The sequence below is a fragment of the Heteronotia binoei genome, chromosome 21, assembly GCF_032191835.1.
Source record: "Heteronotia binoei isolate CCM8104 ecotype False Entrance Well chromosome 21, APGP_CSIRO_Hbin_v1, whole genome shotgun sequence".
Classification (NCBI taxonomy): Eukaryota; Metazoa; Chordata; class Lepidosauria; order Squamata; family Gekkonidae; genus Heteronotia; species Heteronotia binoei.
The window spans coordinates 40,850,841-40,865,218 of NC_083243.1; the positions used below are offsets into that span (position 1 = coordinate 40,850,841).

The window sequence follows — 14,378 nt, forward strand, 5'->3', positions numbered from 1 at the left end:
CCTGTGGCCCAGTCTTCGAAGGAAGGGGATCATGCTCTGCTTCAGTATGTCACAGTATATGTTGGCATTCATGGTTCCCTCAATGAACTGTAGCTCTCCAGTGCCGGCAGCACTCATGCAGCCCCAGACCATGACATTCCCACCACCATGCTTAACTGTAGGCAAGACACACTTGTCTTTGTACTCCCCACCTGGTTGCTGCCACACACGCTTGACACCATCTGAACCAAATAAGTTTATCTTGATCTCATCGGACCACAGGACATGGTTCCGGAAATCCATGTCCTTAGTCTGCTTGTCTGCAGCAAACCATTAGTGGACTTTCTTGTGCATCATCTTTAGAAGAAGTTTCCTTCTGGGACGACAGCCCTGCAGACCAATTTGGTGCAGCGTGCGGCGTATGTTCTGAGCACTGACAGGCTGACCCCCCACCCCTTCAACCTCTGTAGCAATGCTGGCAGCACTCATACATCTATTTCCCAAAGCCAACCTCTGGATATGACGCTGAGCACGGGCACTCAACTTTTTTGGTCGACCTTGGTGAGGCCTGTTCTGAGTGGAACCTGTCCTGTTAAACCGCTGTATGGTCTTGGCCACCATGCTGCAGCTCAGTTTCAGGGTCTTGGCAATCTTCTTATAGCCTAGGCCGTCTTTATGTAGAGCAACAATTCATTTTTTCCGATCTTCAGAGAGTTCATTGCCATGAGTTATAATAATGGTGGCCACACAAAATATTGACACTTTGGGCCTCATTTGAACATTATCACTTAGGGGTGTACTCATTTTTGTTGCCAGCAGTTTAGACATTAATGGCTGTGTGTTGCATAATTTTGAGGGGACAGCACATTTACACTGTTATACAAGCTGTAGACTCACTACTTTACTACTTTACATTGTAGCCAAGTGTCATTTCTTCAGTGTTGTCACATGAAAAGATATACTTAAATATTTACAAAATGTGAGGGGGTATACTCACTTCTGTGACATACTGTATGTGTGTGTGTGTCTGTCTGTCCGTGTGTGTGTACACACACACACACACACACATATATATATGGGGGGGGGTTGGGGGGGGGTTCAGTAAAGCTGTTATTCAGGCCATGCTCAGTGTGTGAATAAAACAGCCTTTCACATTCATATAAAATATTTTTCAACAAACAACTGTATCCAGTCTATCTGCATGTATGCATTTTGTTACAGGATAGTTTGAGCAGTGGATCTTGTGGGCTACCTTCCCCAAAGCGGTTGCTACGCTTTGTAAAAGGCATCAGATAAGGCTGGAGTTACAGCTTTCACTGAGTGAAAAGTTATGTCTTCAATTCAGATTCCATGTTTGCCATTCCATGAAATGCTTTCACGAGGAATACAGCCATGTGTACCATTTTATCACAAGAATATTTATGTACAAAGTATTATTGTGCTTGCAACATATTAAGTCTAGCTAAGCATTTGAGCAACATGCTTAAATATACCTTGTTGATGCGCTATTATCTTCCAGTCTTCTGCTGATCATGCCATTTGTAGACTTTTCTCTTTTCACGTGGTAATTGAATGAATGAATTGTGTTGTTTCTCAGTTTCTGTACTGCCTGACTTGGCTGCTGACCCTGGAGCCAATTAGTAAGTGATCCTGTGCAGTTGTTTCACCTTTGGGTGTTCAAAAAAAAAGTTGCAGAAGAATGTGATTGTGCATGTTTCAAAAATATAAAAAAATCAGGACAAATCCACTGCTTGATATGACTAAGGATTAGCTATGGGGAGATTATGTCATGATGTTGCTGTTGTTCTTTTTGTTTAAAGTGTGTAAATAGCTTTTATTCCAGTCTGATCTGTAAATGGAAATAGCACTATTTTTAGTTCATGAATCATCATTATCTTGCGCTAATCTTGCCTTGACAGTTTTTTGACAACAGCTCTTATTTTTATAATATTTGCCATTGTTATTCCTCCTCCCCCCCCCCCCCCTTCGAATTTAGTAGAAAATACACACATTATCTCAATATTACAAAAACTTATTTTCAGCCATGTTTGAGTCTGGAAAATCAACAAGAGAAATCAGTTTGATAGAGCGACGGGATGAATTTATGGTCATATGAAATGCCTCCGTGAGTCCATCGGAAAATTGCAGGATTACTTATTAGACGACATACACCTCCTGAGTGGTGAAATTAAGCTTTCAAGCACAAGAAAAACACTAATCCACTGTTGAGGCTTTTATAAATCATCAGTTGTTTCATTGTGACTTGCCTCAAGGAGACCTTCCCATTTGATTGTGCCCTTTTCTTTTTTCGCTGAAGAATCTCACTTGATGCTTTTACAGTGAGGGACCCTATATTTGACATCTTGTCCGCATCCTCCTTTATCATCACCACCTCTGTTTGTAAAGATGATAGCAATTTAAGGAGCCATAACTATAATAAATACCCACAGAATAATTACAGGAATTTTTCTCTACATAATGATTGTTCCCTGTAAGATTTGTGCTTGTAGACCTGTCCTTCATAAATGAGAAAAAAGGAAATGTGCACCTTTCAGATCCATCTTGCTCTCACCTACTTGACTCATAGCATTAGCATGTGCATACAATAGCACAGTGACTACCTGTATCCATGTATATATCTAGAAATTCTCCTCTGGAATTGCACTAAAGCTTGTAGTGGCACAATGGATTCAGGTGGGAAAATGTTTGTGTTCTAGCAAAGGGAAGTGGGTGATGCTGTGAAAACTTGTAGTTCATTCCAGTTTTATTTAAGGGTGGAAGACTGTGGGTTAGCAATTATGCCCTGGCCATGGGATGGAGACTGTGCTGGTCGCCATCACAGATAATTTCCACAGACAGCTGGATCGAGATGGATCAGTGCTGCTGTTATTGTCAGACCTAAGGGCTGCATTCAGCATTGTCATCTATGACCTGTTGGCCCACTGTCTCGCAATGTAGGAGTTTGTGGAGTAGCCTTCTGCCAGAGACAGAGAGTGGTGTTAGAAGAAAGGGTGTCACCGTGCCACCCTTTGATGTGCAAGGTGCCCCAAGGGGCAATCCACTCTCTCCCATGTTGTTTAATATCTACATGCACCCTCTCACCCAGCTGATGCTGAGTTTCAGGCCGGGCTGTCACCAGTATGCTGATGACACCCAGCTTTATCCGTCGACATATGGCCAGCCAGCCGGCGCCCCACCAAACGTGGTGGAGGGACTAGAGGCTGTGGTTGGATGCTTGAGACACAGTCGGCTGAGACTGAATTCACAACAGATGGAGGTCCTGTGGCTATAGGGGAATGAACCAAGGTTGGAGTGTCAATTCCCAATGCTCAGCAGTGCCCCACTGACACCATCATTGACTGCCAAGAGCTCTTATGGAGACCCAGGCTGGCATTTTTTCAACTTTGCCAGGTAAGGCATCTTGCCCCCTACCTTTCCAGCACCCATCTTGCCACAGTGATCCACACACCAGTCACCTCAGGGCTGGATTAGTGTAGGGCTACCCTTGAGGCTGATCTGGAAATTACCACTTGTCCAGAATGAGGTGGCAAGGGTACTCAGTGGACACCCCAGTATCTGCACATATCCGACCTGTGCTTCACCATCTGCACTGGCTCCAAGTTGAGTACCTTGATCACATAAATTAGCAAAGCCAATATAAAACGAATCTCAGTGATGTAGAGTGTTGTCATCTTTTCACGTGCACACCACACTTGCAATTTGCTATTTCAGCCCATCAGCACTGACATAAAATTAACAGTTGCAGTACATAGACTAGCTACCAGACAAATACCAGTTTTGGTGCCACACTACCTGTGAGTGACTATAGCTTCCTGAACAGCAAATCCATAAAGTATTTTTTATAAATCTTGGTAATGTAAATACTCTCTTTGGGTAATCAGAAATATTTTTCTGATTTGTGGCATGCATTTTATGGATGGGAATACAGTGTGTGAAAAGTACGTATTGTGATGTTACAGAGCTTATAATTAACAGCGCTCTGCATTAATGCTACAGCTGTTCTGATTATAGACAAGACACTGTTTTAGTAACAGATCATTATGCAACCTGTACTTGCTGTGGTGGTGTGCATATATAATTATGATTTAAAATCCCTCCTGCAAATATTTCTGCCAATAGTAGCAAGAGCATCGATTTGTACTCTTTGACCCTCTGGGATAGGACCTGATTATGTGAGGGAGTATTGCTTCACCTTAAATTACTCCCTTAGTACCAGTGGTGCCTGAGAAATATTTCTCCTCCTTTGAACTGGAAATTTCCCTCATATCTTCACACAGAAATAGTCAAGGGAAAAACACTGAGTTCCAGGAGATTGTTTTAACAAAACAAAAGCCCTATTCCCTAAATCTCCCGCAGGCTAAAGCTGCAATCCTTTTGGAGTGTCAAAAGCACCCAATTATCAAAAGCACCCAAGTTTATCACACCTTCATAAAAAAAAATTCATTTCAGATGGGCAGCCATGTCAAATCTGTTGCGTCAGAATGAAGCAAATGTGCCGGAAGAAGTGAAGGCTGACTCACAGAAGTTTTTACTACAATAAATTTTGTTAATGTGTCAGTAGATTTCTGTTTTATTATGCACTTGTGTATAATACATTTATTTTTAGACATTTATACTAAATTCCATAAATATGCCAACTATTATTATTTAAATGCTAACAACATTACAAAGTATGAATATTATGTTGTTCAGTCAGTAAAATAAGTTTAGGATTTTTCACTTTTTCCTAGTGTTTCAGTCCAATATTCAATATTTACAGAAACTTTACATCTCTACTGCTCCACTGTGAGTATGTCCCACTGTCTCCCTTCTAAGTATCTGACAGTCTCAGACTGTGTTCCAGTCCCATTCTGACTGAATCTGCATGTCTGGGCCTAGCAATACAAGCATTAGTAGCAGCGGTCAAGCAGAAATAGTGGATGACCTAAAGCCATTGGTATTGATTAGGCGGTTTTGCTTACATTCCTTAGTGGGTCTTCTCCATCTTACCTTCACAGTCCTAACTCACCTTTGTGCTGTAGAAGCAGCAGCAGTTCAAGTGGTTGAAATTTACACAAGGCAGTTGTGATTAACAAAGCCAAGTCCATTCCTCTTTTACCTGTTCTGCCAGTTCTTCTTTTATCCCTTTGGGGTGTGTGGGTGGTGGGGGGGAGAGAGACAGCCGGTCAGTGTGTTTGGAAAGAGAGAGAGAAGGGGGAGGATGGGGCATTTAACTGTCACTTGCCCTGACCTGGATAGCTCAGGCTAGCCCAATCTTGTCGTTTCTTAGAAGCTAAGCAGGGTCTGCCCTGGGTCTGCTAGTATTCCGATGAGAGACCTCCAAGAGTACTAGGGTCATGATGTGGAGGCAGGCAGTGGTAAACCATCTCTGAATGTCTCTTGCTCTGAAAATGACCATTGGGTGCTTACCATGAAGGGTCATTCTCCTCTGAGGAAAGGAGGACATCTTGCCCCTCCCTCCCGAAATCATAACCTGTCTAGTGGTTCAGCAGATACACTTCTTGTCTCAATTGTATGAATTGCCTGTTTTACTGAAAGGAAAGGTAAATGCGGTCAAAAACCTTGGGGAAGCTTGGAGACTATTTAAAACTATAATCCTAGAAGCTCAGATAAACTACATACCACAAGTTAGGAAAGGCACAAACAGGCATAAGAAAAAGCCTGCATGGTTAACAAACAAAGTAATGGAAGCTGTAAAAGGTAAGAAGGACTCCTTTAAGCGTTGGAAAACCAGTCCAAGTGAGATTAGTAAAAGGGAACACAGGCTGTGGCAAATCAAATGCAAGACTGTGATCAGGCAGGCAAAAAGGGACTATGAGGAGCATATTGCAAAAAACATAAAGACCAACAATAAAAATTTCTTCAAATGTATTAGAAGTAGGAAACCAGCCAGGGAGACAGTGGGGCCCTTGGATGACCAAGGGGTAAAAGGATTACTGAAGGACAATAGGGAAATGGCTGAGAAGCTGAATGAATTTTTTGCCTACGTTTTCACTGTGGAAGATGAGAACTTTTTGCCCGCCCCAGAACCACTAATTTTGGAAGGGGTGTTGAAAGACCTGAGTCAGATTGAGGTGACAAAAGAGGAGGTCCTACAACTGATAGACAAATTAAAAACTAATAAGTCACTGGGTCTGGATGGCATACATCCGAGAGTTCAGAACTTGTGGATCTTCTAACAAAAATCTGTAATCTTTCATTGAAATCTGCCTCTGTTCCTGAGGACTGGAAGGTAGCAAATGTCACCCCCATCTTTAAAAAGGGTTCCAGAGGAGATCCGGGAAATTACAGGCCAGTCAGTCTGACTTCAATACCGGGAAAGTTGGTAGAAAGCATTATCAAGGACAGAATGAGTAGGCACATTGATGAACACGGGTTATTGAGGAAGACTCAGCATGGGCTCTGTAAGGGAAGATCTTGCCTCACTAACCTGTTACATTTCTTTGAGGGGGTGAACAAACGTGGACAAAGGAGACCCGATAAATGCTGTTTACCTTGACTTCCAGAAAGCTTTTGATAAAGTTCCTCATCAAAGGCTCCTTAGAAAGCTTGGGAGTCATGGTGTAAAAGGACAGGTCCTCTTGTGGATCAAAAACTGGCTGAGTAATAGGAAGCAGAGACTGAGTATAAATGGGCAGTCTTCGCAGTGGAGGACGGTAAGCAGTGGGGTGCCGCAGGGCTCGGTACTGGGTCCCATGCTCTTTAACTTGTTCATAAATGATTTAGAGTTGGGAGTGAGCAGTGAAGTGGCCAAGTTTGCGGATGACACTAAATTGTTCAGGGTGGTGAGAACCAGAGAGGATTGTGAGGAACTCCAAAGGGATCTGTTGAGGCTGGGTGAGTGGGCGTCAACGTGGCAGATGCGGTTCAATGTGGCCAAGTGCAAAGTAATGCACATTAGGGCCAAGAATCCTAGCTACAAATACAAGTTGATGGGGTGTGAACTGGCAGAGACTGACCAAGAAAGAGATCTTGGGGTTGTGGTAGATAACTCACTGAAAATGTCAAGACAGTGTGCGTTTGCAATAAAAAAGGCCAATGCCATGCTGGGAATTATTAGGAAGGGAACTGAAAACAAATCAGCCAGTATCATAATGCCCCTGTATAAATCGATGGTGCGGTCTCATTTGGAGTAGTGTGTGCAGTTCTGGTCGCCGCACCTCAAAAAGGATATTATAGCATTGGAGGAAGTCCATAAAAGGGCAACTAGAATGATTAAAGGGCTGGAACACTTTCCCTATGAACAAAGGTTGAAACGCTTGGGACTCTTTAGCTTGGAGAAACATCGACTGCGGGGTGACATGATAGAGGTTTACAAGATAATGCATGGTATGGAGAAAGTAGAGAAAGAAGTACTTTTCTCCCTTTCTCACAATACAAGAACTTGTGGGCATTCGATGCAATTGCTCAGCAGACAGGTTAAAACGGATAAAAGGAAGTACTTCTTCACCCAAAGGGTGATTAACATGTGGAATTCACTGCCACAGGAGGTGGTGGTGGCAACAAGCATAGCCAGCTTCAAGAGGGGTTTAGATAAAAATATGGAGCAGAGGTTCATAAGTGGCTATTAGCCACAGTGTGTGTGTATATATAAAATTTTTTTGCCACTGTGTGACACAGAGTGTTGGACTGGATGGGCCATTGGCCTGATCTAACATGGCTACTCTTATGTTCTTATGTTATGTTCTGTTTTTCTTATCTAGGTGGTTGTTCAACTTTTGTCAATCTGTTTTTCTTTCCTAGAATAACATTCAGTCTTACTGCTTTACCAAAACTGAAGGGGGTGGCTCCCACAGGCAAGACAGGAAATTGGAAAAAAATTGTTCCTACCTCTCTGATTGGACAGTGGGAAACACCATAAAGATGTCCTCCACCTCAGAGGGAGAACTCTTTGAGGTCACCATAAGTCAGCTGCGACTTGATGGCAAAACACCTCCCCCCCCCCTCGTTCATCACTTGGGGAGATTGGGTCAAAAGGTCGTTTATGCAGGTTAGGAATCCAGCTGTACCTCATCGTCCCCTCCAGTGGAATTACTGGGGTGATGTGGTGGCCTGGAGTGGCACCCGTTGGTTTTAAGCCATGGTCTTTCTGATATTGGGGGAAACTATGGGGCAGGCTGAGGTTCATGGATTTAAAAACTTAAGTGTAGTTTTAAATAGTTAGAAAACCTATATGTTGTGTACAGCTTATTTCAAATGTTTTTGATGTTGAATTGTTTTAATGTTTGCCACCTTGGGGGTCCCTATTTGGGTGAAAAGGGAGCATAGAAATGTTTTAAATGAATAAAATTTGTCAGACTAGTCATTCAAATATCATTTTGGCAGCTTCTGGCTAACTCCATACTGAAACACATTTTGTGAGGAAGCTATCTCCATGTATTACTCTCAATAAGTTACATTGTGCATAGATGATCATAAAAACCCACAACTTCCATTACCAGAAAAAATTTATTTCTTGTATTAAATCTCTGTTCTCCTTCTTAGTATTTAGAGTGAACAAAGTTATAACCACATTTTACTAAAGCAAGGGATAAGATGCCTCAGGAACACCATCACTTTACCTCACAGGTGGCAGACTTTAAAGAGAGCCAAGCACTTTTGGGCCTGTATATAAATATTTATCTTGCTTCTTCGTATGCAGTGCTTGGTGTGTGGGTCAGGGAAGTGCAGGGTGGGAAGTTGCCCTCAAGCATTCCTAAAAATGTTATATGCTGCCATCAAGTGCCACTGTATTGAATGGGGCTTTTCCCACCTGCTTATGCCACCTTAGCCTTCCCCATGCAGAACCCATGTGTGTTTCTTGTTTACTCATAACATTTTTCAGCAGTATTCTTCAGTGGAGAAAATACCAGGTGGCAGAATAAAGTTTTCTAGAATCTAATCGTAGGAGCAATCTGGAAGTGGAAACCACTGGTGTAAAGAATGCTGTGGGGAACAACTCACATTCAGCACCTGAGTGCGTTCTACATAACACTTTGTTAGCTCTGTCAAACCAGGCGCTCGGTTTCCCCATCCTGATGGTTTAACAGCTGAAGCTTGCCGCTGGCACTCTTAATCTGATAAACACAGGAGGTGGCGGGATGGACCTCTGGGACTGCAGCAGAAGGCAAACAACGTCCTGCTGCTCTCTCCATCGCTTGTATCAGCTGAGTTGGTCTGTCCTTTGCCTGTTATTACTTGTAAAAGTGCAATTGAAATGCTTCACTCCAAATCATCAACCTGTGGGAAAAAGAACACAGTTTTAGATATAAGGAAGCAGGGTGGCGTTCTTTTTTTTTTTAAAAAAAGATACTCAATCTGTTAAATATGGTATAATAAAAATATGCAAAGTAGGTTTGAAAAGCTCGATATGCTTTGTTTCCCAAAGAGTCTTCCACACTGTGTGATTTCCCACCTATTGTGTTCCGTGTTTATTTCCTTGAAGCAAGACTGTTACTGTTGGCTTCATGCTAAGATTCATTGGCGTGTGCTCTTGACTGAGCGACTTTACTCCAACTATATGCCATTGTAAATAAAGAAAAAAAATCAAGTCACTTCAGTTCTCACACACACATTGTGATGATCTTGAACATCTTCTTAATTTTAGCCTTAAAACTAACAACCTGGCTCTTCATGGGCAGCGCATGCTTCTTGCTTAATGAAGTATTTTAAGGAGCTGGTTATAAATTCACTGTACGACTGTTTTGAATATGGATGACTTTTACTCATAAGCATTTGGCATCCTCTAATGACAATCCCTGCAGTGGTGGCACCATCCCAGAGTGAATGGAGCTTGCTTGCTGCACAATCATGAATGACATTGCATTTAGCTATTAATAATTGAAAGAGCTTTGTCTTTGTCTTCTTTCCCCTGTTGTGTTCTGCATATAATTTATGGACCATAAACCACTTCCTAACATCCAAGAGATTTAAATTTCTTGAGCAAGAAAAGATAGAAGTAAGAATTTTGTGCTATTTTTAAATGTTTGCATTCATCTTTCAGGAAATATTCTCAGTAACAATGCAGGTTTGGTAATCTTTCAGTCTTGTATGTATGTCTTAATCTTGTTTGGACTGCTTACTATTTTTTGAAGATAGACACATCATACATACCTTGCTATGTTGTACTTTAGGAAATTCATAGGATTTTAAAAAAAGAATCCAGAGTACAGTTTGAGACCATCTACTCAGAGTACTTTACATTTTAGTGTTCTTTTCTTCTATAATTAACAAAAAAATCAGTTTTGTTTTTAGAAATGACTCTGTCGCATTCCTAAAATTTTTTGGAGGTGCTGAAGTTCTAGTCCAGGGATCAGCAAACTTGCTTAACATAACAGCCACATAGAATAAATGTCAGATGTTTGAGAGCTGGAAGGAAGGAAAATAGATGGGGGAGAGTGGTGGAAAGCAAGCAGCTTTAACTTTAAATGTATTCTCCAAGCTGCCAGCTGGCTTGGCTTGGATAAGTGATTTAAAAAAAAAACTAATGCCTTCTCCAGACCGACCAATGAGGCGGTGGAGGCTTGAGAACCACCAATATGTGTGAAAGAGCCACATGTGGCTCCCAAGCTGCAGTTTGGCCACCCCTGTTCTAATCATCCATATCTGGAATAGCTTCCTCATTCATTTAAGTGGAGAGATCATGAATACTTTCTTTTGTTTGTACCTGAGATACATGGATTCCTGGATTATTTGGCAGACCAAATATAGCAACATTACATTGTTATTATTTATCCTAATGCAATGCAAGAAATATCCTACTGAAATGTAATGAGTTCTGGGCAGGCCCAGCGCAAGGGCACATGGCGCCCCAGGCAGCCTCGCTGCCTGCCCACCCCCCTCTGTGGCGCCTCCCCTCCCTCCCAAGTTTACTGCCTGGGAAACCAGCGGTGAAGCACCATCTCACGGGGCTTTTTCAAGCCCCCCCCCCCATCAGTGGGGGGTGGCGGCCTTGAAAGAGTCCTGGGAGCCGGTGTTCCACCACCAGTTCCCAGGGCAGTAAAAATTGGGTGGGAAGGAGGGAGGGGGAGGCAACTAGGGATCTGCCTAGGGAGCGAGGGCCAGTTTTGGCGCCCCTGCCCTGCTGGTGCCTAGGCAAATGCCTAGTTTGGCTGGTGGGTGGGCAGGCTCTGGTTCTGGGCCATTAGGGGGGGCAGATGTGTGGTGTCAAGTCGTATCTGCCTTACAGGAACCCTGTGGGGTTTTCAAAGCAAGAGACATTCAGAGGTGGTTTGCCATTGCCTGCCCAGATTTCCTAGGTGTTCTCTCATATAAATATGGGCCAGGGCAGACTCTATTTAGCTGATTAGAGAGGACTAGCCTGCATTATCCAGATCAGGGCCAATTACCAGGCATCATATTTAAAGCAAAGAAAGTAGAGATTTCACATAACATTAGAATATTTTTTTCATTATAACCACCCAGAGATATTGGGTTTTGTTTTGGCACAGAGTGGTAAGTTGCAGTACTGCAGTCCAAGCTCTGTTCACAACCTGAGTTCAGTCCTGGCAGAAGCGAGGTTTAGGTAGCCAGCTCAAGGTTGACTCACCCTTCCATCCTTCCGAGGTTCGTAAAATGAGTACCCAGCTTGCTGGGGGGAAAGTGTAGATGACTGGGGAAGGCAATGGCAAACCACCCTGTAAAAAGTCTGCAACATCACCCCAGATTCAGAAACGACTGGTGCTTGCACAGGGGACCACATTTACCTTTATATAAATGTAGGTGTCTAGCTAAACTGTGGGATGCATTGCTTTCAAATGGCTAGGAATATAATGTGTGCTACATGACATCAAGCCATTCCAAATTAATGACCTCCAAAATGTCCTGTCATTAACATCCTTGCTCAGGTCTTGCAGACTGAAGGCCATGCATATGGATGAAAACTTTTTTATTCTCATGGTAATATTGTGGATTGAGAATTTAATGTCTGGGATAGCACCCTTTACTCATATCCCCTCTGGCTCTACTTGTATGAGAGCTGTGATGTGTGCTGTCTCTTAACTTTGATAAATGTCCAGTAGCAGGAGGAAAGTGAGTTGGGGTGGTATAAAGACTTGATGGAAAAAACCCAAGGTGATAACATTTGAGGTAATAACAAAATTGCAGTCTTCCAGTATTGTATGGCAAAAGCTTCTTGATAACTGTTTTAGAAATAGAGAGGTTATTCAGAGAACTCAAAATTTGGAAAATGTACTGGTTGTGGGTGCAAGGTACTTGTTCCTCAAATTGAGAGAGAGAGTTTCAAAGTACCAAAAGCTTGTAAGAAAGTGGTCTAAAGCAGGCATGCAGCCCAAGGGCTGGATCAGGCCCCTAGAGGGATCTTATCAGGCCCATGAGCAACTCACTGTCGTCTGCTTCCTTCTCCCTCTCTTGCTTCCTTCTGCATCGCAGCTTGCTTTGCAAGGCTTGCTCAATTGCACAGGAGCTACAGAGCAAAGCTTCTATATTCTCCATTGGCTGACCAGCACGTGAAGCAACTTATGTACAAAAGCTCTAGAGAGCCGTTGCCAGAACAGACAGTTCTGATCTTGATAGACCAATAGTCCAGCTCAGAAAAAGGTTCGAGTGAATTGCTGCTGTCACATTCAGTTTAGATTTAATACAGGGCTTAAAGCAGGGGTGTCAAATGTGCAGGCTGAGGGCTGGATCAGGCCCTCAGAGGGCTCCTATCAGTCCCATGAGCAACTCACTGTCTGCATTCTTCTCTCTCTCTTGATTCCTTCTGTGTCACAACTTACTTTGCCAAGCTTGCTCAATCACACAGAAGCTACAGAGCAAAGCTTCTGTTTTCTCTGCTGGCTGACCAGCACATGAAGCAACTTATGTACAAAAGCTCACAATGCCCAGCCATTTCATGTTTTCCCCTGGGTCTTAGGCTGAAAGCATTGACCATGAGATTTCTGTAAAGAATAGCAATAAATCAAAAGTAGGTTTGTAGCTTACAGAAACACACCTGAACAACATCTGAACAGCATACTCGAGATTGCTACAGCACAGACATTGTCTCCAGATTTTGATGCAATAATTCAGAGCAAGAGGTGTCAGTTATCAGAGATAAATAAACAAAATATTGCAAGAGTGCTGATCTTTTAAACATGTTTTAAGTTTTTTCAAAAATCTTTAATTGTGTTTGTCTGTATCCTTTATAAAGTTTATATCCCTGCTACCTAGCATTACATTTTAAGACAGACATGGCTGGGCCCAAAAAGGGCTCATTTATGTCATATCAGGCCCCCATAACAAATTAGTTTGACACTCCTGGTCTAACGCTTTAGGACATAAAATACTTACATGTGGCAGGAAGTAACTTCATTACATTCATCATTCTCAATTTGTGCATTTTATGATTGTATGCTAAAGGTAATGCATCAGTGGCAGTCTTTCCCTGGAGTTTAGTAAACTGATATCACTGTCAGGAACAAATATGGTAGTTTTGTGCTGCTGAAACCTGATTTTTTTTCTCCCATTGTCCCCATGCCCAGAATTTTTGGGATGCGGTTTCTGTTGTATTCTTTGAGCTGTTTCTAGACTTGGGCCTCTTGTTGGATAAATAGGTGGCAGCAGTGGCACCTTTCACCAGTTTCAGCTCATGAGCCAGCTGTGGCCATTCCTGGGTGGGAAAGATCTTGTTACTGTGGTGCATGCCCTGGTAACATCTATTTCTTTTTATTTATTTAGAAATTTCTGTGCTGCCTCTTCAGAGTCCTGCTCAAGACGATTTACAGTTAAAAACCACAATATAAAAACAAGTAATCTAGATTAGATTACTACCATATGTTCTGAATAGGGCTGCCCTTGAAGACCTATATAGAGACTGTATCATCCCAGTCTTGTTCCATTTTCACTGCCTTCCAGTTTGCTTGTGGGCTCAATCCAGAGTGCTGGTATTGACCTTTAAAACCCTGTATGATTTGAGGGCAGCATAATTTACCTCATATGTGTTGAATACTATAACTCTGTCAGAATCTAGGATCAGTCCAAGCCAAATTCCAGAGTCATAGTTCAGTCCAAAGGTCAGTTACCAAGACTGCAGAGTCCAGTTCAAAGCATTATACAGGAAGCAAGGTACAACAGTCCAAGTTCATTCACAGGTGCAAGGAGAAAGATGTCAGAGCCAGTCCAAAGAACAAAGGAGCAGCATTCAGAGCTATGGTCACTGAGTGAAGAGGTTGGTGGCTTGTAGCTTTCTCAAAGTGCAGGCTTCTAGCACTGGGTTTTGTAGGCACTTCCTAACAAGCTAATGTTAACAGCCAGCTGCTTGGTTGGGATTACTGCTGCAAGCTACTCCAGGCTATCATCAGTGAGCAACTGGCCAGGAAATCTGCATCCTGTCTCCTTGTTTGCAGCTCCCTTCTAGGGTTCTGTCTCCAGGGTTCAAAGGGTGGGGGAGAGCTTGGAGG

General features: G+C 42.7%; 1 protein-coding gene across 5 annotated transcripts in view; it reads left to right on the forward strand.

The window, feature by feature from the left end:
* Positions 1-14,378, forward strand: part of FOXN3 (forkhead box N3) — a 279,923-nt gene that overhangs the window by 253,054 nt on the left and 12,491 nt on the right. The window lies entirely within an intron of this gene.